Raw genomic sequence first — 6,000 nt, 5'->3', positions numbered from 1 at the left:
TGATTATGGGAGTTTTGATTTCAGGAGCTTGATCGATGACTTGTATATGTAAACTTTCTTATGTGCATGTAGTTGTTTTGTTTAAGCATAATAAAGAGATAATTTGAACACAAGTCATGCACATGCATTCATTACACACGGTGTACCTAAGATCCCCTTATTCAATTTCAGGTGGATCTAGGACACAAGCACCACAAAAATTGTGATTTTATTAATTATTGAACTACATCAACCTTCAATGTCACAACTTTGTCATGGAAACTTGTCAATGAGGATGTCACACTTGCAAGTTGTCTTCAAAAACTGGTTGTAATGACTTAATTTCTTTGAAAGTAAAATCTTTTGAATTACGATAATAACTTTACTCAAAAAACTTCACTTATCTCTCCAAATTTACAAAACACTTATCACTCCAATTTGCTTCAAATATCGTTAAATCCCTTTCATATACCCCTGAAAATACTTCTTTCCTTAAACTTTTAAAAAAATTGTGCCACTAAAAAATAATTCCATAGGTAGGAAATATACTCCATTAAAAAATGGATGGAAGAGTGTTGTGAAAAGTTTGACTTTCGAGATTTTCTTTGCATGAGGGAGGCAGGAGCATGAATAATTGAAGAAGGGCATGCATTAAAATCGGAATTGAAATAGAAGTTGAGCAAAAGAATACCTTTCAAATCGGGTTTTCTTTCAATTCTCTATAGCCTCACATTCCCTGCAGATCGTATTGCAGCAATGTTGCTTCAGTAAGTGACTTCCAACTCGGACGAACGAGGGAGATGATATGTGGCTGTATTACTTGGACTGTGAAATCTAGTTAAACTCTGCAATCAATTGGCAAGGAATCGACTTTGGCTTAGAATCCATAGATTCTATTTATTATATACAATGTTATCAATCAATAGAAAGAGAAACTTAAAATTGATCTCACAAAATATAATTTTGATGAAACAAATCTTGAGAAAAGAAAATTTTGTAGGACACAATGGCGAAGCCTCCACCATTTCAAGAGGTTGTGCATTGTGATGTATGCAAGTGTATTTTCAACGCATTCAGGCATCGGCACCATTGTTGTTGGGTCCCTATAATACTAGTGATTACCCCATTACTATTGTAGTTATACCCCTTATTAATATTGTTGTGCCCCTATTGCCCCCATACTATTATTACTATGCCCTATAGAATCCCTCTATTGTTATTTTTGTGGCTTTATACTATTATTGTTAGGTCGGCTAGATTATATTGTGACACCTTAGACTCCTATATATAGAAAGGAGGTTTTGTCATTTGTATCATCCAAGAATTGTTCATTTATGTAATGTAAAGGAGGTTGCCCCCTTGAAGAGGCTGAATTCTAAGGCGTGGATCTATCTTTCCTATCTTTTCTTCAGATGGTTTCATAACATTTGGTATCAGAGCTTTGGATTCTAGGGTTTCGCTGCTCCAAACAGGTCATCGTGACATTTTCGCTATAACTTTTTTTCTGTGACGTTTTAGAAGTCGAAAAACAAACCCATTTTAGAAGAAATCGCGCTGAACCTTGGGTCCGAATTTTAGAGCTTTTCGCGCGATATTTGCGGAGATATGATCTGAGGAATTTGGTATTTTTGCAGACTCCTGAATTACATTCAAAACATTTGACCTGGGGAAAATCATCATAACTTTCTCTCTAGGGATCGGATTGAAATTTCATAAGAAGGTACAGAAAGAGGACGGACTCTAGTTTCTTGTGTGTGTGTTTCAAAGGTTGAAACAGTGACTTGTGGCACGTCGTACAAGTTCGCTCTACTGAACCAGTCTAAAAGCAAGTCACTGTGGGAGATTTCACATAACTCTTCCTTGGGGAAGCCAATTTGGCTCAGACTTGTGGTATTGGAAAGAGGACGCAGAAGGCTACTACAGGTAGCAATTTTAGAACTAGATGATCCGAAATTATAGAGATACATCAGATTAAATATCAGGCTTCTTTAAAGTGAAAAAATGTGTGTAGTTTTTTTTTAAATTTTTGTGTAAGCTTGGTTTAACGAAATTCAAAGGGCATAGTAAAGAATTATTATTGGTAACTGATGTCCCGAGGAAAGAAAATGCAAACACCTTGTAAGGAACCTGAAAGCTCTAGCATGACTCATGAAGAAGAGGAAGAAATGCTACATGATATATCAAAATTACAAGAACAAGTGCAACAAATGTCACGCTCACAAAAGCTAACAGAAGCTAAGATAAGTGGCATGGAATCTAAGATAAAGGGCATGGAAGCTAAGATGGATGATTCGAAGACAGATTTGAAGAGAGACATGGCAGATTTGAAGATAGATTTGAAGACAGACATGGAAGAATTGAAGAAGTTGCTACAAGAAAGGGTCACTAATGATGAAAAGGTAGTAAAGGAAACTCATGATGAGAACAAAAGAAATGTTAATCATGATTCCATAGACGCTAATGTTGGATCGAAGAATCACCATATTCCAAAAATCGATATGAGGAAGTTTGATGGCAAGGATCCCGCCACATGGATATTACAGATCGAGCAATTCTTCGATCTCAATAATGTGCAAAACGCACAAAAGGTACGTATGGCAACTGTATATTTGGAACCAAATCAGTTTGTATGGTATTAATGGCTTTGCTCTCGTAAAAAATTTATTACTTGGGCAATATTTATGGAAGAATTGATAGCACATTATGAAGATACAAAAAGAAACACTTTTTTTAGCCAATTGATAAGTCTCAAACAAAAGGGTTCAGTAATGGAGCACATTGAGGAGTTCCAAATATTGAAAATAAGGGTAAAAGATATTCCAGAGGAGCATAGGATTGATGTATTCATAGGGTCTTTAAAGGATAATATCCAACATGATGTTCGCCTTTGGGAACCTGATTCATTAGAGAAGGCATTCAAGTTAGCAAGAAAAATGGAAAGCAAAATTATGGCAACCAGGAAGCATACCACTGTTATAGACATTTTTGTGCCTTACAGCATTGAGCATGATATGTCCATAATCCAAGGGATCCAAAGTCCCTAAAACAGTTTTTCCTACCCCTAAAGGAACAAGGTCAACCAAAGACAGCTTCTCCCAGAAGTTCTCCACCAAAAATCACTCAGAAATGGTCAAATCATGATCAATTCAGTAGCTCCACTAGCTGCCTGTGTTGAAATGCAGAGGTTACACTGGCCATTTGCACTGCAACGTAGGTAGAAGCACTACCAGGGTGTGCTGAGCGGGACATGACAAATGGAAAGTTCATTCAACGAGGTGGAAAGACCCTGGAAGCTTCCAGAATCTTCCTCAATGACACTTGCCTCAATGAATTCGACGAAGTGATGAGTAAGAGGTTCTCAACCTCCAAGTGGAAGCAAGAACTGACAGAGAGAAGCCACAAGTCAAAACATGAGCTGACTCATCCTCTCTGCTCACATCTATATATGGATCTCTCACCCAGAGGTTCAGGAGGCTGGAATTTTGTACTTTGCAGAGAATTGTTGTTGGTTTGAGATTGAGATTATTACATTGGGTGATTTATGCTTTGTTGGAGGAGAGGAAGGGATTCTTTTGCTGGGATGTAGATGCTGGATCGAGACTCACTTGGTTGTATCTCCTCTTGAACCTTGTTATCATATCAATAAAGCTATTTGAGTTTCTCCTATATGCTTGTATTTCAATGATGTTTTGTTGTATCTACATATTTAGTTTATATCTGATCCTAAACTAGTTATGAATGTGAATCTATGTCTTTTGTGTAGTTTTCCTCTCTTGTGATCTTGCAGGAACTGGGTGAAGCTGGACCAATGAAAGAGCAGGCAGCGGGAAGCGAACAAAAGAGAGAGTGATTGGATCGCCAAACTAGCGGAAGACACCGGTTAGTTACATCCTTCTTTCTCTATTTGCATTTCATAAAGATGAATACTCAGATAGTTTTCCTTGTTTGTTGCTAAGGCACTATCACCTCTTAGAGTGGGATAGGGGCATTCCGAATTGGATACTTTTCCCAACAACAAAATGGCGACTCCGCTGGGGAGAGTATCTTGATAGTTTATTTGTGTTTCTATTGCTATTCATTTCATAAACTCGAGAGTGCCGAATCGAACTGCATTTTCCATCTACAAATGCAAAGTAGAGATCAGCTACTCTAGTCCACTCACTGGGCCTGTTTATGATCTGAACATCTGATCCACAAGTGCTCTAACAGCCCTTTGTGATAGATCGTAGTCCTCCTATACATCATCCTCCTAATTGTACCTAATTGATAGCTTTTATCCGGCCAAAAACTGTAGATCAAACTGCAAACCGTAACCCAGAACCCAGAAACAACTCTCGTTTCTGCTTCAGTGCAGACCCTGTGAAGAGGTTCTGCATTTCAATGCAGGTCCCGTGAAGACTTCCTGCGCTGAAACTCAGTTTCCCTGTGTTGAGGGTGCGCTGATCAGTCTATGCCTTGTGCAGCTGTGGTTCCCTGCTTCCTTTTGCTCATTTTTATCTATGTTTTTTGTAGCCTGTTATCAGTCAGTGTACCTATCTGAAACCCCTTTTCTTTGCCTCAATTCCACCTCAGTTGTATAAAGAAACTGTATTTGTTACATCATTTGCAGTTTCCCATTACAAAAGTAAACTAGTCATACTGTCGCCCTTAGATCTAGATCTGTCGTAAGTGTCGTTTTGATCTTAGGAGTGAGTTTGTTTGCTCTTCACAGTTGATTGAGCTTTTACTTTTGTCATTTGGTTTGAATTTATGCATTTCAAGTGTCGAAACAAGTAAATCATAAAGTGTCGTAATCATCTTTTGATTTCGAAAAAGGAACTTGTTTGTGTTTTTCACTTGAAATCGAATTCAAATTTATACAACAGCTTTCTTTTTAGGCATCAATATTAAGAAAGTGAAAACAAATACATGCATATGTGCATTTGCATTTTGACAGTTTGTATGTTGATTTAGGAAAAAGTGCATTACTGTGTGCTCTATGCTCTTTGAGAAAAGATGGTGTCTTTCTTTTCCCCTTGTAGGTAGGATTTTCATTGTTGACAAGATATAAAAGCTTGCTTATCATCTTTAGACTGCATTTAGGAATTGTATCATACATCTCGTGGTGATCCAAAAAGGCAAACTTCTAAGAAAGATCAACCTAAAATAAATTGAATGAACTTAACAACGCTTTGTAACATAATGCACAACATAGAGGTCTAGGCTAGAGACGTGTTCCGGCGTCGTAAAACCTGGTCACTGGTCGCCTCACTGATGGTCGGGTGATTCCTCCTGAGAGACGATAAGTGCCAGTACGGATTGTGCTCCCACGTACCGTCGCGTATATATTGGGAGACCCCTATAGGAATATAACCTTTATCCATAGGAAGTCGTGTCTGCCGCCCTACTGATCGCAATGCACTGAACACAGCATTCAAGAAGATTGACCGCCGGTACCCTAAAAAGTATTCTGCGGTTTTGCGAAAAGTTTGGCACACCCTCTACCTAGAACTCCAGAGCAGTTCCTTTTGGCCTTTTTCAGACTCTATAACGGAAAAAGTCCATCTGAGCATTTGTCACTTCGGGCTCGTTAAAACATCGAAGGAGACTAGAGTCATCTTTAGCTTTTTCTCGACTCTTTAAAATTGAAAAAGCAAGTTGTGTATAAGCGTCGTTAAAATTTATTTTAAACGGAACAATCACCCCTTTTTCCTGCGTTGATCTTTAGGTTGAGAAAATGGAGCCCACTAACCAAGGAATTCCCCTTGGTGGAAATCCTAGTCCCTTCTCCTCTTGGGGAGATGTTGGTGCGCCCCATATGGCCACATTGTCGCTTCCAGGACTGACAATTGGCCTGCCAGTCTGGCTCTTCTCAACCAATGTCGTTCAAAACACCACTACTCCTGAACAGTCGAATCAACAATTAGACGAGTCCAAGATTTCCCACCAACCTTCTACTTCCTATAATTCTTCCTCTCTTCCTTCCTCTTCACGTTACGGAACTGGTAAATCTAAAAACCAAGTTCCTAAGGAGAAGAAGGA

Source organism: Pinus tabuliformis, chromosome 4_2, assembly GCF_031772625.1.
Source record: "Pinus tabuliformis cultivar Carrire ecotype Pingquan chromosome 4_2, CPIR1, whole genome shotgun sequence".
NCBI classification, from domain to species: domain Eukaryota; kingdom Viridiplantae; phylum Streptophyta; class Pinopsida; order Pinales; family Pinaceae; genus Pinus; species Pinus tabuliformis.
The sequence above is the reverse complement of the archived record's forward strand: the minus strand, read 5'-3'. Positions refer to the sequence as shown.